At 38.6% G+C, this 24,528-nt stretch overlaps 1 protein-coding gene across 5 annotated transcripts in view; it reads right to left on the minus strand.

Moving 5' to 3' along the window:
* Positions 1–24,528, minus strand: part of MYO6 (myosin VI) — a 102,142-nt gene that overhangs the window by 73,621 nt on the left and 3,993 nt on the right. The window contains exon 1 of one of the 5 annotated variants that reach the window (XM_050972892.1): positions 22,232–22,242. The exons of the other annotated variants lie outside the window; for them this stretch is intronic. The gene's annotated coding sequence lies outside the window, so the exon portion shown is untranslated. Of the gene's footprint in view, positions 1–22,231; positions 22,243–24,528 lie in introns of those variants that run through there. 5 annotated transcript variants of the gene reach the window in all.

Consider the following 24,528-nt stretch of genomic DNA (forward strand, 5'->3'; position numbering starts at 1 on the left):
TTGCATGCAATACTCATTGAGCTAACCAGGAAAATTGCCAAGGTTGGCACACTCTGAATAGCTAATGGTGCCATTTAAGATATGTTGAATTGGTCCCTTTTTTAGTGTTTGGTTGGTTTTGGGTTTGGGTTTTTTGGGGGTTTTTTTGGTTTTTTTTTTTTTGTTTGTTGTTTGTTTTATTGGTTTGTTTTGTTGTTGTTGTTGTTGGCTTGGTTTTGGTTTCTTTTAAACCTACTTTACAGTCCTTACCCGAATAAGAATAAAGTCCACTCAGCTTAAAAGGTTCACTTCTCCTTGCTGTTCCTTACTCCCCTCCAAAACTCATTCACATACTAAATTGACATGTTTTAGTGATTCCAAAATTTGTAAAAAGTAATCTCATACCACCAAGGTGTAACTTGCCTCTCCCAGGATGAAAGAAATGAGCCTGCCAAGCAGCAAAGAAAACACTGGCAACAAACTCCAGAAGTCTAGGGAAAGCCCGGGAAAGTGTCCCACATTTTTCTTTTCCCATATCTGAAGGAAAAAGAAGATCCAAAATTTCTCATGAACAATGAAGGCTACCGATCCCTTTGCCACGAGCAGTGGCAAGGAAAAAGAGTGATTGTCTCACCAGAAAGCTGTACAGCTATGAGCAGAAAAGGACATCTTTGCCCCTCAGAGAATCTGTCAGCACATGGTTCACATAACCTGCTTTTTACTGCCTCCAACGACAGATTAGAAAAGTTTGAAGGGAAGGAAAAGGCTGGCTGTGATCTCTTTGAGAATGCTGCTGGTCTTAGTTAACAGCAAGCTGTCTTATTCCTTGGCAACTTTAATGTGAACTATTGATGAAAACTTGTGATTTACTATTCTCCCATGAAGAGAACATAGTAACTTCTTTTAACTACACACAGAAAGTTATGTTCTAAAACCTCCAGTATCACATTTTCTTCTGTTTACTTCCAACCTTTCGCCACAGCCCATGAACTCTACAAAACAGCATCTTCATCGTGTGTTGCCATCACTATATGATAAACCCTGTAAACAACATCTGTATTCACCCACAACTGGTTGTTGGCCATTTTTCTTTATTTTATTATACTGAAAAAGGAATTTTTTTTCCAGCCAGACCTGACCGCTAGATCCAACTGCCATCGTGGGCATAGTTGCTAAACAGCTGAGTTTATTTCTGGATATAACCAAGCCTTCATTTCTTCATAAACCTATCATTTGCTTTTAAAATGCTACTTCAAAATAGTAGTTAAACGATATGTCACACAACCACTAAAAACAAGGCTGTCTTTTACACCCGAAGAAGCATGGTCAGGGCTCCGGACATAACCATGTTGCATGAGAAACAAACCCTAAAATTACTGCCAAAACTTCAGCAGAAGTAGGAATCCAGCCTCCCCACTTCATGTCCGGATGCTGCTGCTTTGTTCACTGACAGGGCTTTTTAAATTCTTACATATTCTTAAGGCAACTTCATACTTCATTAATAAATTATGACAGAGGAGTGTCACAAGCTGAAAAAATCCTCATGAAGGACAGAGCAGTGATTGAATTCAGCCACCACCAGGAAATGCAAGTTTAAGAAAAGTACCTGAGGCTTTGCAAGCATTTAAGATGCCATTGGATGAAAGGAATCTAAATACAAGTGAGTCAGTTATTAATGGAACAATTAATTTTAATAAATATAGTTTTCTGGCTGAGTAGTGACATAAAACCAGTTGTAACATTTTGGGTTTAGCACCACTCCATCTCTGTCAGATGTGAATCTGGCAGGGAGCAGAAATGGGATATCAAAACCTACCAGGTATTACCTGCTCTATTATTTACACTCCCATCTGATGTATTGCACCATTGCCTTGAGACAGGTGCAGGAAGCCTGCTCCTGAACACGCTCTTGAATAGCCAGACCAGCATTTTACAGTGAACAGAAACTACCAGTGGGAACAAACTTTTTTCCCGATATGCATCCATCTAAATCCATTTTACACACAGTCCTTCACACTGCTAAAAGAGCACATCATTTTTGAAAACAATGAAAGAGACTCATGCCAAGGCTAAAAGCTCTAAGAAAACAAATTTGATAGCAACACCACGAAACACAAGGAGTAATCTGGAGGATGCTTCCAAAAAAGGAGACTAAATAAGTTATCATCCACATTTGTATTTGTATATATGCCCTCTAAATACATTAATTGATTTTAAATTGCTGGATCATTTTGGTCTCCACAATTAAGACTTCTCCAAAATGAAGAAGAAAATTTGCAAAGGTTATGCTCAGAAGTGGGAAGCCAGCTGCCCTTTTCTCTTTCTACATAGAAAGACCTCAGGAGTATTGGAGGTTTTCTCTCTTGTTGAGTACAAGAGGGATAGTAATAAAATAAGCTGCCTGAAGCTGGTAAACTTAATAGCTATTCCTTCAAATGTCAGATTTTATTTCTTCATAATTGTTAGGCGGTAATAGACCTTTCCTTAATTATCAATAAGAGTACTTAACATATTCAGCATTGGCTAGAACTAGTGTTCAAACAACTTGCAAGACAAATCACTGCCCAGATTCCAAGAAAAACACCCACTAATATTTCTGTAACTTTTTTTCTGCACTATTATTCCCCCTTTTGGAGAATGTTTAATGACATTTTTTTCCTCAAAAAAAAATCTACATAGCACATTGTGTATAAGAAACAGCTAAGAATTTCTCAGTTGAAAGTCAACATACTATCCTAATCCCACTTATGTTTACCTAAGTAGTATTGATTTTAAAATAAAGAAATACAACTACATTTGGGTGTTATAGAGTATTTAAAAGGAAATCAAATGCTACCATCTGATGAAAGAATTCTACAAAGGCAAAATATACTAATGCAATTTTAAACCTGTTGCCAGAGCCCAGAGGCAGGCATTTGCATGATCTGATCTTACTTGCAATCCTATGAACAGTCTGCTATACCACGGCACTGTACTGATTGCTCAATTAACTAATTAAAACAAATGAAAACTTAGACTTCATTAAACAACCAACAGTAACTCACTAAAATGGCTAAGTCCAAGGAAAATAAACTAATTAGAATAGGTATAGTAGTAAATTATCATTGTAAAACACTGATTTTTTTAATATTAAAACCACCTTGCACTTGTGTGTTTAAGAGCTGCCCAAAATTCTGCTGATTACAGCAGGCACATGAGACTGTGCTGGGAAAGGTCCTATAAACATACAGAAGAGACTAGACAGAGAAAAACATTCATACATAGTGATACCTTACTGTCAGACAAATTACTTTTGCAACCCTAGTTTACTGCTCAACTGAAACTTCTCCAAATCAAAGCTCAGGCAGCATGCAGCATTCTATTCAGGTGACACAGTATTTCAAATGAACTGCAGCTATAGTAGAGATTTATTTTTATTTGAGCTAATCACAATACAGTTATAGCTCCACTGAATATTAAATTGATACCGTTTTTATTCTTTACTTTTCCAATTTACTACAAAACTCTGCTCTAACACATTCTAGTTTATCCATGTCACACTGCAGCTTTTTCATACCTAAAATAACATCAGCAAAGTAACTCTGTGAGGCAGGGACTTCTGCCAAACTGGAAAAGAAGAAATAGATTGAAATATAGCACAGCACAGAAGTACCTTCAAAACCAACTTCCTTTGAAAATCTTAACCCCAACTTGTTAATTGTCACTACCTTTTGTAGATGCATGCATGTAAAACAAAGAGTAATCATTCCACATCTGAGAATTACTAGATAAAAATTTCTTTTAAAGCTCCCTGCTCTGACTGCTTGGGACACCATGAGCACAACAGCTGATAAAATTATTCTCATGGCATGCTCATTTTCTTCTTTGTGTATTTGCATATATCAGCATGCTGTCAATACTGAGCAACCAGAAACTGATTTCTGTAGTATTTCCAGATGAACCACTCTTTTGTATTTGTATTCACTTATTTAACATTCACATAGGAAATGCCTTCTCCACTGTTGTGTTTACTATTGAATATGAAAAGACAAGACAGTCCCTCATGCTTTAGGCAAAGGAGAAATCTTATTTTATCTACATTAAACATGGCAATTCCCAATCAGTGAAGCACAACTGCAATACTTCATATCATTTCTGAAAACACCTTTGCCTGGAACATCCATGCTCCTGGAAAAACAAATTTTAAAGAGCAGAAGAAGGGGTGTGGTAGGGTCAGGATTAGCCAAAGACCTGTACAGCTTCCTCTAAACCATCTCACCTTCCTGTGTGTTAATTGCTGCTTGAGCCATTTCACCCCAGCTGCCCTCCTGGCCTTGCTCCCTGCTCTGCCTCTTCCCCTCCTGACCACCTTGAGAAGTACTGATGCAGGAGACGGTCTGAGTAAGAACATGTATTTTGAAAAAAAAAAAAATACTACTTTATTTGCAAATATTTATATGGATATTGCATCAAAATAAGCTGTTAAAAAGAAGGAATTTATTATTGGTAGGAAATTTCCCCCACAGCAGCTGAATTTCATGCATTTTACTATCCTGAAAATGAGGTGATACAGGCATTGCCCAAGAACCCTCAGTTTTGAAATATATGTGTTTTATGCTTTTTCAAATGCATCATATTGAATCAATCAGCACTTAGGAATGTCTGTTCACCTTTAATATGAAAAAAAATGTAGCCCACTAAAAAAACACCTATTGTAGGAAGCCTATCCAAAATAATTTGTACATCAATTGAACAGATTTCTGCTAGGCCAAGTGTCTTTCAGGTGTGGTTTACTAAGCACAAAATTCTCAGTATTGCTGAAAAACTAAAAATAAACCTCACATGGACAAGGAAGCCTGCCATTGGAGGTTGCAGTGAAGCTTCAAAAAATCCAGAGGAAGGAGAATTTAGGCAATTTTAACAAACATACCCACTCTGCAGATGTGGCAGAGGAAATGAGTCTACAAGAAAAGCTGTTCACAGAAAAAGATCACTTGTGGCACACCAGCAGAGGACAAATAACAAACATTCTCATGAACTGTATGTACCACATGAGAAGAGGACAAGGAGTAGGGAAAGTGGAAGATCAAATGAGACTTAGCAAAGGAAGACAACAACATATATGGCAGGTTAACTGGCAAATATTTGTCCTATTCAACTGCTGTTATACAAGACTGAGATGAATTTTGTACAGCTTGTGAGTTTGTAAAATTCTAACCACAAAGGTTGTGGTCTCTTAACTATGACACTGAGAAATTAAAACTCAATTCATATTAGAATCAGCAAGATTTGATTATTTCCTCTGTGATTCCTGCTCTTCTGCCAGCTTTTTAAGCTACTGTTCTCTCAAAAACATTATTCCTATTTTAGTTCCTACTAAGAAAATAGAGAGGTCTTTGCCCCAATTCTTGTTCATTAAAATAACCTGAGTGAAACTTCCTGACAAACCAAGAAATAAGTATGTCAAGGGGATCTGCATAAGCATTTCCAGCCAACTGCAATGCCTGCTCCAGTAATAGCAACAAGCAGACAGAGGAAAAGTAGCAAAACACAAAACGCAGTATCAAATTTGAGCAGCAATGTTAAAATTAAAAAAAAAGCTCCTCAGTTATTGTCTGGACACCACTTCAGAAGCATTACAAAAGAGAAATGACAACGAGGACAAACAGAACTAACAAGGCTATAAAAACACTTTTGAAAGAGGTTGTTCCACTTAACACTTTCACTAGGCTTTACAAGTCAGCCCTAGTGAAACCAGCAGGCAGTGAGAGGGAAAGAAAAGACGTACCAAGGCAGAAGTCACCAAACAGACAAAGACATCAAAGCAAAATCAAAAGTATCTTAAGCCATCTCATAATATATAAAAAGCACTCCTGCAGATCTAGCTGGAGTAGTTTAAGCAGACAAGGTGAACTCTGGAATTAACTATCTCCATGGTAGCAGTCGTGCTGTGTGACCACTGGCAGCAGTGCTCAAGCATAATGGCTTAAATCATATTCCATAAGCAGCCTTAACAAGGTCAAGCAACTTCAAACTCCTTCAGCTACCACTTTAACAGTGTATTTGTTCATATCCTCCACTATTTCCAAGTGTTAACATGAGAAAGAGCAAATACTTCTTGAAGGTTGAGGATGACTCTCTCTAAGCTAATGAACTCTAAATTCTCCTCCGGTTATGTCATTTTTCAGTCTTCCCCACCCGGTCATCTTCTACATCTCCTACTGTCAAATTAGAGTGCCCTGTTTCCCCACCCAGCATGTGCTGCTGCCAAGCAATTGCTCATCTTCAGGTGACCTAATACAAGAACTGATATGTTTATTCTCTTTAAGCCTATGCACCCAACAGTCTCTCTTTGAGCTTCGTATACAAGGCAAAACAAAAGCAACCAACTGGCCTAAGTCTACCTAATACAAGGGACTTACCTCTAGCACAAAAAGTAAAAATCTAATTATGCAAATGAAAAAAAGCACAAAGTCCTTAATTTGATTCCCAAATACCTAAAAGGAAATGGATCACTTATGATAAATATTCGTTATTTATCATATAAATACTAATACCTGGTCACTGTCTTCCATAATCTGAACTGCAGAAGCTGACCATTATGATAAGCAATCAGGACACCAGAACTTTAATCTTCTGTAAACCACCATCAATGCCAGCTAAAGCACATCCTAGCGCAGCCAGCAGGGCCTTGTACCAGTTAAAGCAAGCATATATTGCATTTTATACCAGCTTTTGTGCAGCTGATTCAAAAAGAGGTTGAGATAGACTGAATCCCAGTAATTTATTCTTACTCATATGAACACAGATAAACCCAAAAAAAGTTCATACCCTCCATACAAAAAAATCAGAGCTATATTACTAACTACCAATTCAAGGGGGGGGAACCCAAGCCAAACAGAAAAAAATATACCACAAAACAAATTTCACTTCTGAGTGCTTTTGAATTTTTGTTAATTCACCAGCAATTCAAGAACTCTGTACAACTTAAATATTTTTTCAGAAAAATACTTTATGTAGAAAGCCTATACTACCTAGTGACAGTACCATCTATATTGTACTTTTGGATGAGTGATGCTAAGCCCTTGACATTCAAGCAGCCCTACAATTCCAGCAGAGAAAGTCAAGAGCTGAATCATAAGCCAGAGCCTATCAGCAACTTGGATCTCCATGGCTGCCTCCATGAATAATTCAGAAATACCCCAGGGGCTCCTGAGGGTGACCAACACATGCTCTGACCTCTTGTCTGAACCCATGTCTTGTCAAGTTTTGAACTTCAGCTATATAATCCTCTTGGTGCAGAATAATCAAATGAAACTAGGTAAATGCAGAAATAAGCAACCAACCAACCTGCACTGAGTTTTATCAGTTTGATAAGTACATATGCATGAATAACTGAACAGAGACACAATTGCCTGGTAAGTTTTTTTAAAGTACAACTATAGAAAACATTGCCAAACTCCTGGTACATATCAGTGTAAATGGGACTGATATTTTAGGAAACTAAGAATACATACTCAGCCAGGAACAAAGTCAAATAAACTAAGCACTTCAGATGGTATCATCAAAGGCTGCTAGAGGGTGTGCAGGAAACCTCAGATGCTTGACCTCAAACCAATACAAAGAGCCTGGGCAGGAAAAAATATATTTGTACTTTCTGACTTACTACCAGTATAACAAATAGCAAGTAAATCAGATGTTTTCAAATGGTACTAACTTTGTTTTGGCACTTTATTAGAGGAGAAAATACTAGAAACTAATGACAATCAGCATCTGCAAATTAACAGGTACAATCCAGGAACTGTTTATTGCCATCCCTCGCTGTACAGAATCCATAACTCTTTCAAAGACAGAATTAGCTCCTAAAAACACTTACATTACCTGTTTCAAACTTCTTTTTCCTCTCTCCATATCACCTTGTACTTATTACAAAATGTATCGGTGTAGTTTATAGGCAATGAGCTGAAACACAGACAATCTGCAACGGACCAGTGAACTCAGGAGAAACTCTCCCTTCAGAAACAGACAACTAATAAAGGAAGGTTTTTGTCAAAATCTACTCAAATATTGTATACAAATAAATAAATAAAGAATAGAACCTGTTTCAAATTCACAGATCTCATTGATTACAGTAATTCTGAGAGGGGTGACTGAAAGTTTTCCCTTAACATAAAAGACGATGAGAGTCACTTGAGACAATTTTAAGAGCAAAGAAAGCTACTCCAAGAAGTGACACAGAACATATTTTGTCAGCAACTCCATTTGTTTCCTTGGAAAGATGAGTATAGTGGGCCCATTACTATGAGACAAAAAAACAGTAATTACAAAAAAAGATAATTTACATAATCTCAAATAAAATTTCTGGAGTATATGATTTAGGAATAAAATGCACTTAAAACCCATAAAAAATTATCAAAAGGCTAGAACATCTCTCCTATGAAGAAAGGCAGAGGGAGTTGGAGGTGTTCAGAATAAGGAAGAAAGGGCTCCAGGAGAGACCTTCCTGTGGCCTTTCCATAAATGAAGGAAGCCTACAAGATGGACAGAGACTTTCTATCAATGCCCCTAGTATCAGGACAAGGGACAACAGTTTTAAACTGAAAAAGGATAGCTTTAGACTGGATGTAAAAAATAAATTCTTTGCAATGATGTTTGCCTGAAGAAGCTGTGAATGTCCTATCCCTAGAAACCTTCAAGGTCAGGTTGAATGGAGCTTTGAACAAGCTAGTGAGCATAGAGGGGTAAGACTTCATGTCTTTAAAGGCCCTTTTCAACTCAAACCATCCTGTGACTCTAAAATAACCTTTAATTCTTCTACTGCTCATGAATACTTTGTATTTTCATAGAAGGCCGAGTACTGTAAAGGCTTGGCATGTGACCAGCAACAAACCAGACAAAATCTGCTATTAGCACTGACAGGATCTTGGCAGCAGGGAAAGCTGCCGGCCATAACAACTTCCACATTAGCCACATCCTGACCACAGCTCAACTCTCCCATTTTTTGGCAAGACACTGCTCTCTGCAAGGTTTGAGAAAGTTCTAGGCTTCCCTAAACCTTGTTACAGGGTCATGCAGATTATAGACTCTAGACTAATCTTTGCACAAATTTTGCCAAACAGCTTGTCTTTCTTACTACTGATTCAGTATCTCGAATGGACTAATGCAGCTCCCATAGCTCCAATACTTTTATGAACAATGAGTTACAGGAAATCCAGCTCAAGAACATCACACTCACTTCTTGTTCAGAAGATTGAGATGAAAGTCCAACTGAATTTCACCGACTGATTTTAATCTTAAATAGATTACCTGAATGTTACTGCCCATCCCCATCAAATATAAACTGTTATTTATTAATTTAACATGCATGCTGCAAGAAAGTGCATCCCTGGTAACAATTCTGTTAAACTCAACAATGAGTAAAAATTACCAACCAGCAACACCACAAAAATGGTTATAAATTTTCTGCCCAAGTGTTACAAGAAACCAGGCTTAGCCAAATGCATATTTTAGAAGAAACCTGGGATAGCTTTAAGGTTTTCATGCAGGCAACAGAGCAAACACACTCTCTGCACAGTCAAGAGAACCACCCCTGGGGCTGGGAAGAGGCACACACAGTCTCAATTCATCTTATGTGAAAGTAAACCGAAAAACATTTATGCAGAATCACAGCTCCCAGGACCAGCCCTTAAGCATAATTACAAATTCTATACAGAAGCTTGTGCAGAGGACAAACCACCACAGTCACATGCTAAGATCAGTCTATTTATTTTGGCAAAGAAACAAAAGTGGAGTTAAGGAAAGCTTTTAGTCAGGTTGTAAATTCAGACACAAAGTGCAGCTCAGGTGTTTTTAAATTCAAAACTTCCTGAACAATTACAGCTGGGAGAATGAGCATGGTCATGCTGCCACTGCTATTTCCCAATTGGGGTCAGCAGCTCAAAGCATTTATTCATGGCACTTGAGCCTTCATTTCAGACCTTGCAAAATATTTTAAACAAAAAATTACTCTCCAGAGGCTAGGAAACTCATCTAAGAAATAAAACCAGGTCACCAAGTCCTGCCCATGCAGTCTTCATTTAATTCAGCTGCAGTGGTTTCAATCTAGATGTTCAAGAACTGTCAATCCAGAGATAATCTGATGGTTAGACATTTTCAAGGGAATAGTGGATCTAAGATCAGACAACAGAGTGAAACTGCTATATAAAAATATATTGCAATTATCATGTGCATTTTTTTCTTTTTCAATTACATGGATATTCAGTTTCAATTTCATTTTCCTCTCTTATCAAATATTCAATAATTTAACATTGTGGTGGGATTAGGAACATATAGCAATAATTTTCACTTCAGGAACAAAATGATAAATGAAAACACCTATATTATTTTCAACTCTAAGTAACACACTTCTTTCATTTTGTTGCTTTTTAGTCCTTCCTGCAATATTTTTAATTAAACTGAACACACTGTAAGGCAAACAAAATATTATGCATTCAAAATCAAATCTTATAGAAAACTTGAATGGTCAATTTAAGATATTTCTGGGGTTTTTTTTTCTATTTTACTAATTGTAAAAATTTTAACGATAACCATTATGTCAATAAAAGGAGAATTTCAGAAACAGAGGGCATATTTATTTGCACTTTTTTTTCAAGTCATTATTTTTCCTGACATAAATCTGAATGATAAGTTTTAAACTCAAGGGATACACCTCTCTTAGCAAATGACACAGAGTAACTGCATTACAGTGAAACAGCAGCACCGAGGGACCAGTGCCCATACTCTGCACAACTGGAGGGTTTTACTAGTTCTAGTGTGTACCATGTATTTTTGGTCTGGTCCCCGTGACTATGAATTCACAGCTGCAGACTACCAGATGTTTTTCTAAGGAGCATCTTCCAGGTTGGTTTCATCCAAATAGCATCCAGTTTGGTGCCTGGGCTTGCAGTGCTATAAATGCAGACCACCAGGTGATTCAGTACCATAGTAAACTCCTGAGATGAACTAACACACTAATGGAGACACACTTCTACTCATTCTTTATCCAGCTGCTGATGGTTACCAGCCTGAGAAAAGACTCTTGCTCTAACATAGTGACAAACCAGCTTACAGTACTTTTTCCCCCTTTTTTATCTGCACTTCAACTTTATTGCCTTTTTTATCTAGGCTTTATTCTTTAATACCAGGCATGAGTGATTATATTATATCTAGCTACCAATCACACATCATCACTTAACCAGGAAAAACAGCCTTTAGCAAAGATAGTTGTTTGAAGTAACATAAACAAAGTTTTTCTTCCTTCTTTCCTCCTCAAGGACAGACTATTGCTACTACAACACAAAAATTTTGTCTTAGACCTCCAATGTTCAATACTTTAAATTTATGCTTCTCAGAGTTCAAACACCAGCTAAGCACAACTGCCACACTTTAGAGCTTGTATAATTGTCATGATCTTGCCCTCTAAACACAAAGTATAATTAAAAGTATTTTTAGTTCCCCCTCAATTGACCCAAGATGTTTTGGCAGTCCCCATCCTGTGAGCCCCCAGCAGGCAGCTCTCCCCAGCCCACCCAGGGATACTGCACCCCAAGTGCCTGTCAAGCAGCTCTCACCCCAGCTGTGGAAGGACACAAGGAGATACTGTTCTCTGATCAAACAGGTTTCAAATTAAAACATTACTTGCATGCTCAACTGGTAACTCACCACTGGCTCCCCATCAAGATGATGCTGTGGACTGGAAATGTGGAAGCAACAGCAACAGGAATGCGAGTAAGTCCTGTTCCTGCATGTTTTGACAAAACCCTGTTCAGCAGTCCAAACAAAGGCTTGTACTTACTCAGCCTACAAATAACTTTAATCATTGTGTTTTGTCTAAAACTGGGGAATAGATCCCTCTCTCTGGTAACTAATCTTACTGCTGCTTGTCAGACAGGAGAGATTTGAATTTGGGCTTTAAGTCAATAGCACAACTAGCCTTTGCAATTGCACAGACCTAACCATGTATCAAAATTTCTGTTCCTGATCCAAAATCACTCTATAAAAAGTAAAATTTATTTCATTTATGGACAATATAGAAAACACAAATCCAAATTGTTTCAAAAGACACCAAAAGATACTATTAAAAATACTCTCAAGGGGAGTGCAAAAGGTTCACATGCAGAGTCTTATAGTTCCCAAATACAAGATTGGTGCAATATCAACTCTTCCCCACAAAACCACAGATACCGTCACCAAAAAAAAACCTAAGTAAAGCTCTCTCATCCCTCTGTCAGGACAAGAGGTACCCAGGACAAGAGTCACATTTCCTATTTCTTGGTGTCCTTTTTCCTAACATAGGCAATACAAGTCCCAGGAACAGCAGAAAAATATCTCTGCCAACATGTATGATCTGTACTTCTAAGCAATTCTTTACCAAGAGTGTGGGAAGTACTGAAACAGGTTGCCCAGAGATCTTGTGGATGCCCCATCCTGAAAGTGTGGCATAGTACAGCCTAGACTAGTGAAATGTGTCCCTGCCCATGCCAGGGGGTTGGAACTAGATGAGTTTAAGGTTCTTTCAACCCAAACCATTCTATGATTCTGTGTTATAAATAAACAAAGTAAGACTGCATGAACTTTGAATCACAGGCAGACTCAAGGAGCATACAATCCTTTTGTAGACATAAAAGTTTACCTTCATTAAAAGCAAAATATTTGATACAGCAATACAGTCATATCCAAAACATTAAGCATATTTTCACGATTCAGGTTTAAAACTCAGACCTTCCCAAACCCAAAGTTTTTTCCCACAGCTTAGAAAATTTTGTTCAGCAAGTGTTCTGCTCTTCCAAACTGATATTACCTACAACATTTTAAAAAAACAAAAAGAAAAAGAAAAAAAATTAAAATAAGTTTAAAATGCATACAAGCATGGCCTGAATTATTTGGACAAAACCTGACTTCAGATATTCAAGACCAATCTAGAAAATCATTACTTTGATCATCAGAAAATAAATAAAAATTTTTTAACATTTCAAAAAGAAGACTGCACATATAGTATTTACCAAACAACTGTATTCTTTGTTCTTGTGTCTGTGCAACATAAAGAGAAAAAAAAGGAAAATGTAACAGAACTTCCATCAGCAAACCTTCTGGAACTTACTACCAAAGTTTCCTTGAGCTATTTCATGTCAAGGAAATGTCATGGTTCACATTCATAGTGTTTCTCAACTGTTAAAGTAGGGCACTTTTTGTAGATCACAGAGATATGGCCCATATAAAATTCAGGATTTAAATAACACTCCTCTAGAACAGTTAAAAATAACTGCTGGTTTGGCAGCCCCTGAAGAGGAGATTAGGAAAAAGTAATATTTTAAAGACCCCACACATATGAAATTTATTACTGAAATTCAGCAGAACGGTGCTCAGCAGAAATTTCAGGGGGTCCAGAAATCAAAGAGATTAGATGATGTTTTAATGAGCAAAACTGACATGACAGGTTCAAACCATGTCTCAGCTACATGCCTACATTTACCACAGGCTGCCAATACACTCAGTATCAAAACCATCAAGAAAGGTAATCAAATGGATTTGCCTATATGAGTGAGGAGGACCAGAAAGCATGAAACAGACACTTCCATTCCGTACTTTTATCTAATTAACATTCTTGAAGAAATTTCTAATTTTCTCAACATTATTTCCAAGAAACAGGTACAAGCCAATTTAATGCAATCTGCTATAAATCATTAGGATTCACCCAGGTGACTCAAGAGGAAAACCCAAACTTAATTAGATCATTTCAGATCAGTTGCTATGAAATCCAGGGGTTTTGTTATTTGGTACGTTTAAACCTATTATCCAGTTAATCAATTAGAGAAGAGGATAACGTGAAATAGTTCTTAAGCATGCTTCGAAGATATTTAAATCTTCTTATATTTTTTCTTTTAATTTTAACACCTTCTGTGATCAAAACCAGCATGTTTAAAGTCTTCCTCCAATTCTAGAACAAACTAAATCAATTTCAAAATCCTTCCCACTGAAAATACATTATTACTAATTTCTAACCTCAAAGACACATCCCTTTGTTCTTCCAAGGTTAAGGCAAGATATCTCCTTGCACAACTTTCCTCTAAAAGCTTAGTACCAGCCACACAAAAATTCCATCTGGTTTTAAACAACTCTTTGCCAAATAAAAAAATGGTAAGGATCATGTAATGACAGGTTAAGTACATGTAATATTTACATGGAAAACAAACTACAGAATACTTCAGTCTAGCAGAAAAAGTTGTAATACACACCCAGTGGAAAAAGAGACCACATAATCTAGAAACAGAAACTATTTTAAACACAATTTTGAGAATCTTTTGAAGAATTACTTTTAACCACTAACACAGATTTTAAATTAAGACTAATTTTTTTTCCTTTCTAGTGTAATATTTCTCTATGTGATTTACAAGTTGTCACACCTAGTCTGCAAAGCAACTTCTTTAGGTCTTTTTATCAGTATACACACAGACACAGCCAAAGGTAAGCACTAATGCCTTCTGACAAAAACACTTGAGAACCAGCCAGATTCCTAGCTGGTTTCAGCGTTTACAGATATTCCATGGACTCAGAAATGCTAATGATGTCAATAAAAAAGCCTAGAAAACAGTTCAAAAAGTCACATGCATAGTCCTCAGGTTAAAAACGTTTAATTGACATCTTCCTGATTACAAGCAAGACCCTCACACTGCTGATTACAAAATAGCAAACCACAAAACAATCCCTGATTTTTTTTCATGGAAAACTAATATATAACTCGTTTTTAAGATGAGGAATACAATGCAGAAGAGACTATTGAAGGAAAGACTGTGAGGTCATGTGAAACTTATCATCAGTGGATCCACAACAGGACTACCTGTTGCTCCCCTTCTCAAGGATTTACAAAGCATCTTCTTCAGCTTCCTGGACCTGTGGTCTACAGTACAACAAGCCAAGTTCACTCAAGCATTCTATTTAGAACTCCAGTCTGGAAGTCTTCAGCACTTTCTATATTCCAGCAAATATATTTCTTTATTTCAGATAGATTTTTTTTTCCCATATATTTTCCTTCACCCAAAATTTGAGCTCCATGGGAGCTTTAGCTACAGTGATCAGGAATTCAACACAAAAGGTAGATATGATTAATTCAAATTCCTCCTTGCAAATAGAAATGTTTCAAATCTCCTTTCATGATGGATATTTCTTCACATGGTTGAATGACCTGAGCCATCTTGGATGGGCAGGGGGAAGCTAACTGTAAACTCCTAATAGATTTCCTGTATTTCCTTTCTAGAGTAAAAAGTCCTCCTTGGGGATGAGTTTCTGGGTTTGAATTATTCATGGGAACTAAAAAACTAAAAGCTTTTAAGTACAGATGTTTAACATTATCATATGATTAGAGATCTTCTAAGGCCATCTTAGAAAAAATTCATAACAGTGTAAAAGAAGCAATTGTGTAGAATGTAAGTACAATGAAGATCCTGGAGGATTATTAAAAATCAGGCGCTTCCTCAGGAACCCAGAAAACTCCAGTTCCTTTGGTGCTGAGACAGCAACAATCACATGGGGTTCAGCCTCCTCCCAGTGACCTACATGAAGTCTTGAGGCAAGAACTCCAGAACAACTGAATTTAAAAAGAGTAAAATGTAGTATAGAGCAGCCCAATGATACAACTTGCAACCCACTGAACTAAAGAAAAAGCCAAAACAGAACACAACCAACCAACAGACCTATTTTGCAAAATGCATCAACATATGAATCAGTACTCATCACACCACTTAATGGAGACTCCACCTCTCCTTACAAAGAGCCCTGTTCCACCCACAATAGCATACCTGTCTTCAATTACAGGGAGGTATGTCCTTCCTTTTATTGACTGAAGGACACAAAGTCTGAAGAATTCTCTTATTATTTCTATTAATAAATAAAAAACATAACAAAAACTATTTCTATTAATAAATAAAAAACAATGCAAACTATTGCATTTTGGTATCAAGGTTCTGTTCAGAGGAATTTCACAACTTCCAGAGTTTCTGCTTGGTTTGATGATTAATGAAAAGAACTTGCTGGCTATTACAGCTTATTCTAACTTAAAAAAAAAAAATGTATGCCTCTTGAATAACTTCAATAACTTGGGAACAATAAAGGAAACAAGATTAATCAAATGCCTTCTCAAATGCCTGCACGTCCAGATTCTATGCTGCCTTCAGACACAAGGGTGAAACATGCTGGCTAACTTCCCAGTGTTATGACCTGTGAAGAATACAAATCTAAATTTCCGAAAATAAAAATATCACTGCATGTCTGTTAAGAAAAAATAAACTTTTTTTTAGAAGTGACAAGTTAGCAAAAGTTGCTGACATTCAATTACAAGAGAGAAACACAATTATATTTCAAAGGTTATAAAAAAAGCATTTGCTTTTTCAGCTTCCACTCTATAAAACTCATTCAAGTTTTACTGGATGCTGTAGTTTACCTAATTTCTCCACGCATTCAGTAGCCTGTGCTATGGGATGATCCTCCTTTGATCCAGAGGCATTTGACAGAATTCTGGGAACGTGTCCAGCATAACAGAAATAACAGCATAGGAAACATTAATACACCAGGTGTGGCTTCAGAGATGAAGGCTGAGCCACCCAGGAAGTGCTCTAATAACTACAGCAACCTTCCTGTAAGCTTTTACCACTAAAGGTCTCTTGAACTAGATTTATACTGAAAAGCATCAGGGAGGTATAGGACAGAACTGATTTTTTTGCCTGACCTGCTCTTCTGTTGTAACAGTGGAATAAAAGATAGGCTTTGATTGTGTTGAATGATTTTCATCTTCTTTGATACTTGGCTTCTCCCCTTTCTCTAGGTATCCCTTAGTTATCTTTTCTCCCAGCCTCAAAATACCTTTAAAAAAAAAACTGTTTCTTTCTAGAAAGAAACTCTCATTTAGAGTTAAAACTGTAATCTAAAAAACTCCTTGTAATGCTCTAGACTGCCATTTGTTTTGGGGAACACCACAGCTGCCCATTTTGCCTGTGGAGCTGTGCTAATCCTGCCCTGGGAGCCTCTGAGCCCAGCCCAGAAGGTCAATCACATCTGCTCAGCCTCCCCTGTCCAGCATGCACCTGGCTCAGCAGCCACTGCTCCAGATCATGCTCTCCCATGTGGCTGCTTCTGCCTACACCACCCTGCTCAACAGCAGCATTCATAATTTTGGATGTCCCCTTGTCGAGCCCTCCTGCTCTAAACTGCCTCCTCCTTACACATTGAGCTGCACCTAAAATTAGCCTGAAAAGCAGATCTTCATCTCAAAGCAACAGTATTCTCCCCACTTCCGTTTTTTCAAAACAGGAAGACTGACTGCTACTTTGATCCAGGAACGTAGTGAATCCACATTAGGATTCATTTAGGAGGTAAAAGGCATGGGGCTTTCTTTGTGAGGGTGCTCTTGGCATGGTGACAAGGGGCTTTGCTGACCAGAACAAGCTCAGCAATTTATGATCTCATGCAAGAACCACTGTGAAAAGCCAAAGTCCCCAGCAGAGCAGCAACTCACAATGGCCTGCAACAACACAAAATATTCCTTCCTGCTGACTCACATGGAGAGCCAGCACGTTCTACTGCAGGGCTTCCCAGGCAGTGCTGGGCACACATGAGCAAAGCTTGCCATGACAGGAATGTTCCCTGCAGCAAATGCGTCCACCACATCACTCTCCAAACCTCAGCCTGATGAGCAGGGTTAACTGTAGGTTGACAGCTTTCAAGTAATTACAACCATTCCCAATCCAGTGCTGACTGGTATGACACTGGTCATTCTCCACTAGGGAAGGCAGAAAACAAAGAAGAAAACAGAGATTTTGATTAAACTCTCTTGCCAATCTTCAAATTCTGCTTCTGCCAGATGTTCTGCCCTGCATCTCTCCACTTCCCTTTTTACTAGACACCAAGCCTGGCTGATAAGTAAAGCAAAACCAGCATCTCTTTCATCCTCAGAAAACCACACTGATGCAGCCAGTTTTACTTGCTCAATTGTACAAACTCCATTTGCAATCAGATTTGGTATAGGCAGTTGACAAGAGCCTGCAAAGCTGCATGCTCATCTGTAGGATTGACGCCATGCAAATCCTTCCCATTGCCAGCAAGCTGTGAAACACAAAAAGCAGGATATCCTGGAAGTAGTGTAACATAAATGAAAAAAAAAAAAAGGCATGTGTCCTGGGAATAACTTACATAGAGATTTTTTAGGGGCAGAAGCTGATCTTGAAAAAGGAAGTCTGATCCAGAGGGAGACACATTGTGAAGCCATCAACAAATATCAGCACATGCAGCACCAGCAAGGATCCAGATTGCACCAGGGTGATCTAGGCAGATGAACGACAGGCAAGATACGATGCAACCCAGGAAGCTAATCCAGGTGACATGCTAACAACATCCACTGCAGCATTCATTATGTTCTACACTCCACTGAGCTCCAAATGAATGCTATCACATGCATCTGGGTCAAAATTTGACTGCCATTACATTCAACAGTGCAAAGAGGTGATATCAGCTATCACTGAACCAGGGTCTGCATCCCATTACTTGCTATAACCTGCAGCACCCAAGCTCCATACTGTGCAATTCCTGTCCCAGCTGGGTGGAAGCCCTTGGAAGACAGCCTGCTACCTGAAAAAAGGGAAGTTATCTTCAGCTAAGGGAAGACTTTTAAAAACCCTTCATCCTCCTCCCGCATTTTCTTCTGGTTAGTATGGAAACAGATGCAAAGATCTTGACAGGAGTATAATAATAGAGAAGGCACAATAGTTTTCCTTTACTTCCCTACGTATTAGTACAAGCTTTTAGCTCATGTTAGAAATACAGCATACTCCGAACATTTGCAGGAGATGCTTGAGGGAAGTGATTTGTCCGAAAAAAGGAAAAAAATCATCCTTGTTTTAAAAGGTGATAACTAGAAGTCTGCTAAAACACAAGCTTCAAAAATAAACAGCACCCTCACCAATCAGCAAACATTGTTCAACTGCTTGCTAATATTACTAGGCTAATTTTTCACAACATAAAATTGCTTTTCCTTAAAAGATGGCTATTACTTCACATTCAGCTTAGTTCTCCTCTGTGTTTACATGTGTGCAAGTTACACAGCTTTTCCTTACACAAAGGTCTGAAACAAAATAAAATTAAACATTTGGGAAGAAAGTCCTCACACAGATGTGCCTCCTTCATTGTCAGACTAGAGATTACTTGTTAGAGTTTTGTGGGTTTGCCTGCCTGTAAAATGTTCCACACAAAATTAGGCCCTGAATTTAAAATTAAGCAGCTGATCAAACTGAATAAAACAAAGCTACAGCAACCTCAAGCACAGCTACATCTTGCCCATAAGTGTGTACATCTTCTCCCTTAAGTGTATACAGTGGAAGAAGTAACAGCTCTTTTTGAGAAGGCTCCTGTCTTACCTGGATCCCCTAAAAACTACTTGCACATTTCCAACAAGATGACCAATGGAAACGAGAGGCTGCTAGAGAGAACATGCTGAGTCCTAGAAAAACATAAGCCAATTAGCTTTCATTAATTACCACTAACCACACCTTAGCACAACTTCAGATGTCACTCCAAAAACTTTACCTGTCTTGGGGTGAAATACTTAGCCCAAATTGCAAGGTCTCGTGGTCTTACACCCACAGCAGGCACACCCAAGGTCAGTGCCTGGACATGTACAGGGATCAGGCAGCACCTTTAATGGCTTCAAAGTCCTACCCAGACACGGTAGGAAGGGCAGCCCCCAGTGCTAACCTGTTTTGCACAAAAGCAGTTAAAACAGTATTTTTCTTCTACTGCAATCTTCAAGTATTTCCTCTTGCTGGGGTGCCTTTGGTCCTCTCAGCTCCTCAGACTTTCCCACCTTGGCATCAGCCTTCAGCCTTCACGTGTTTCTTAAGAAGGAGCTCACCTCAAAATATTCTTCCTCTTCCCAGTAGTTACCCGTTCCCCTGCTTCCACCTCCTCCCTTGGGCTAAAGCAGCAGAGTCACTCAGTAAACACGCCAGTGACATGAAGTGCCTTTTGTCTGCCCTCTTCTTTCCCAAAGGGATTTGTAAAGAGACCAGGATTAATACTAAAACAACTCATCTCAAACAGCTGTTTGGCTTTTTTTAAAACCATATAAATTTCCACTTCCATCCTATGTACTCAAGCAGTCAGTACTTATTACTCACTCAAAATCCCAAGCTTTTATTAAGCAAAAACAAACAAACAAAATATCAGGAAATAATATAACTGCATTTTTTTAAGGCATTAAAAAAAAAAACAAACCCCAAACTCTTTCTAAAGAGATCAGTAACTGATCCTAGACTGTCACAGAAGTGCAAAGGGCAATTTAAAAAATCAGAAAGTCTATGAACACACTTTATATATTATAACCCTTGCTAGGCTGACTACTACGTGAACAGACACAGAACTCTGTGGCAACAGAAACAAAGAAGCTAAACTCCAACAGCTGCTAAAATAAAATATATTTAGTTCTAAGTTAAAAGAAATCTGATGTAATATTTCACAAAAATGCATACATGTATGTAAAACTGGGAAAAGCTGCAAGGATTTTAACTGAAAGAATAGTCTGTAAGAGTGTATGGTCAACACATTATTTATGTTTGTCGAATATGTATGATTTAGCACATAACCCAGGAACAGCCATAGCATCAGATGTCATATCATCAAAAGACTGCGTGTTCATTGATAATAGGAAAGATTCCTACAGCCACAAGAAAAGCAGCTACTTAGACCACTGAACTGTAAAAAAACATGTTCTGTGGGTGTTGACCTTTTGAGCAAGACATGACTTGCACAGCATGATAAAAGGCTAAGAAACTTCATGGCTAACATTCCTCTCCCTGGGTTAGTAAGAAATAATCTTTTTTCTTTAAAAGGATATAGAACTTTACAGCAAAACATAAAACAAGATCTAAAATTTGTTTCAGATTGCCATCAGAATATGACATAAAAGGTATTTTAAAAAACATCCTTCCCCTAAAAAAAGCTTAAAATTTGTTCTTGCATAAATGATCTAAAAAAATACATGTAAGACTTTTTCAAAACTCCATAGTGCATGTCCAAACACCCAAAGAGAAAAAAATTTAAGAGAGGACATTCATGCAGTGAACCAAACACTATCTCAAGGTCCAAATAATCCAAGATTAAGTGTCTGACCATACTAATTTCAGGTGTTTGAGAAGATGCAAGAGTACTGTAATGGGATGACAACTGAAGACAGAGATCATCCCACCACCTGCAAAACTGCACATGTACAGAAGAAACAGGAGTGCTTTGTTCCCAACAACCCCAATTCAACACAATTATGACAGCCCACCTCTCCTGTTTCCCAAGAACTTTGAAATTTGAAGCAACGCTCTTAACCACAGCCAAAAGAAGAACTACTAAAATCTGTAAAAACCACTAGAGGCTCTATTTTGGAAAAAAATCAGAAGAAGAGGACTGACAGGCCCAGCAGTACACTCATTGAAAAGCAAGGCAACAAGTATGAGAGAAGGAGAAACAGCATCATTCCTGGCATGTCCACATAAGTAACACTTCTTGCTGTACAGCAGAGAGACAGAAGCCACTGCAGAATGTCACTTGTGTACACAAGCACCTGCCTGCATGAACACTGCCAAGGCTTTAAAGCAATTGGCAAACACTGAAAAAATAACACTGTAGGAAGCCTAGAAAATGAGACAAAGATATCACCAGTTTTCCTATCTTTGTAAAGGATCTCAGGTAACAAAAAGGAAAACAAAACAAAGTAAAAAAACCAAAAAAACCCCAAAAAAACCACAAAGCCACAAAACAAAATACCCCTAAAACCACAAAATACAAAATAAACTCATCCTCACCCCTAAAACATGCACTAAACCCAAGTGTTTTTATCTTTACACAGTAATAAAAGTTCATATTATCCTAGGGCCCTCTGAAGTCCATGATCTTTTACAATCCTCTCCCATCCTACTCGATGACTCTGTCCTTGTATATGACTCTGCCTGGGTTTCCCTGCCCACAGCAGGGTATTGGAACTAGATCATCTTTAGTGTCTTTACCAACCCAGGCCCTTCCATAATGCTATGATTCTATTAAATTTCCTTATGTATACCCTTTAGGTCTCTGTTTCTCTCTGCAAAGGGCTCTGGAGGCATTTGTTTAACTTTTGGTAGAGGCAATGCAGGTTACACAGGTCTAAGAGACTGCAAAGTAGGTTGTGGCTTCCTGAGAGACGGTGAGCTGAACGACAATGACTTACCACACCTTATCTGCCTCCCTTCCTCTCTGCTGCTCTACCTCTGCAGAGAGAAACGGAAATATGGATATGGATTTTCACAGATATGGAAAAGAGAAAGATGATGAGATCTGTTGCTTTCCACAGAGCCAGCCATTTGCACTGGGGTGTGAAGAAGCCCCATGACCATCCATACTGCTGGGAAGGGCAAGAAGATGCAGCCATTAAGATTTTGTCCTTTCAGGGTCCAGCAGTCAATTACCTCAGGCCAACTGCTTACAAAACTGCAACCCAACAGAATTGTTAAAATAGAAGTCATCAAAAATGTTTGTCAGATTCTTCATTCCTGAATGCTCTGCTGCCTGTCCTGGAAACTTTGCAGTATATAAGCAAGGCAAACATCACAAAAGCTGACTGCACATGGCTAAACCTTGAATTGGATAAGCAGCTATAGAGCATCCTCCCCCAAAACTCTCCAATGCCACCCCTCAGACAAGAAGAGTGCCACGGTAAGCAGGTTTGGTGTGCCTGCACACAGCACTCACCCCGACAAGGCAAAAGGAGACACAGCAAAACTATCTTTGGCTCGGAGGACTTGGTGGCAGAGTTTTATTGCTGTCAATTCCCTCACTACAGAGCAGCTGTGATGGACTGCACTTGAAGAAATCAGGAAAGAGCAAAGCACAGATGTGAACTTGGAAGGGGTGCCATCAGCACACCACAGGCATGACCCCCTGCACAGAGCACACCTAAGGACTGGAGAAGGACATGCTGTCCTCCCACAGACAGCTTCTTCCTAAACATGGCTGCTATAGTATCACCTTATATCTGAGCTCCTTTGGATCTGGAACACTGAGAATGCACCTGACATGATCAAAACCTTGCTCAGTGCATGGCAACAAAGACAATATAGCAGATGAGAGGGACAGAGCTCTGGACCATACAAATCTGGACTTGCTCAAAATGCAAAAAGCAACAGTATTTCGGTGTCTTCAGCTCAGGCCTGAAGGATCCATAGGAATTTTTAGATATAATTCAGAAGGTTGCTGATATTTTTGTGAAATACAGAGAGAGATCTAATATATGCTAATATTGAAGAGATTTTTGTGAACAACTGGCTTTGGTAAATTCTCTACTTCTCTCTTTTTTTTTCCGTCACAAATTTCAAATCTGTCCACTAAGTCTTGTTAATTACAAGGAAAACAAATTTGCTCGTGAAACAATTATCCACTATGTAAATAATACTCTTAATTTATCTGTTTAACTACCTTGGCAAAATGAATTCAGCAAGCTCTCTTAAGAGATGTTGCTTTAAAAAAAAGAAATAATTTCTTTTATGATAAATAAGGCCTTCTGTTGAACATTTACAAAATAAGGGTTCATTCAGATTTTCAGCTAAAGACTGAGAACTTCTCTTTAATTTTTCTGAGAGTAGATCAAGCCCTAAAAGATGCACATTCATATGTGGCTACCCCGGTTCTGGTAGTGATCATGGCACCTCCATTTGGCACTGCCAGGACCTGATCCCAGTTTGGAGACTGGCCACAATCTGCACAGCAGCAGTGCTGCAAGCTGTGCATACAAAAAGTGAAGTTTAATTCCAGATGCGTCATCCATCTTTCGTTCCCTGGAGCAAGCAGAAACTGCCCTTTATCCACACACATGCAGAGGAAGAAGAAGCATTCACGGTACAAGGAAGGTCCCTTGGCTTGACAGAAGTGCTTCATGAGTGACACAATGCCTGGGTATGACTTGCAGCCACAGGAGCCAGACACCAACCCACACTTAACCAAGCATTCATGCATGCTCTGATGCTGACAGTAGCTGCAGTTTAGCTGGCAGAGCTTACACATGCCTACAGGAGCATGCCTACAGGAGCAGTAGCCTGCCATGCTGCAGGTTAAACGTCATCTGGCTGCAACTCCCTTTGCGGCAGGAAGAAGTTAGGATGTGTAGGTGCACCAAGGAGTCCCAAACCACCTTTGCAAGGCCAGGCTATGCTGTCCACAGATGGCCACAGGCTTTGCCTTGGAGCTGCAGCACCATGGCACAGCGGCAGGACCAAACAGACCCAGCCCTCCTCAGCCTCATCACCCTCTGCTCTGTTTCTGCACACAGCTCAACAACAACAAAACAAGAACTTGCTTTAGATAAATCAGATTTTTTTTTAATAGGTAGTCTAAGATGGTCATTTATCAAAAGACAGCTTTGGCTTTCTTTCCCCGATAAAATACATATATTAAATTTATATGGTCATTACTTACAGTCTACCAGTGCCCATGGATTTATCTGTCCTTTTCTTGACATCAGAGCCTTAGTAA

This window comes from Serinus canaria, chromosome 3 (genome assembly GCF_022539315.1).
Source record: "Serinus canaria isolate serCan28SL12 chromosome 3, serCan2020, whole genome shotgun sequence".
In the NCBI taxonomy this organism is placed as follows: Eukaryota; Metazoa; Chordata; class Aves; order Passeriformes; family Fringillidae; genus Serinus; species Serinus canaria.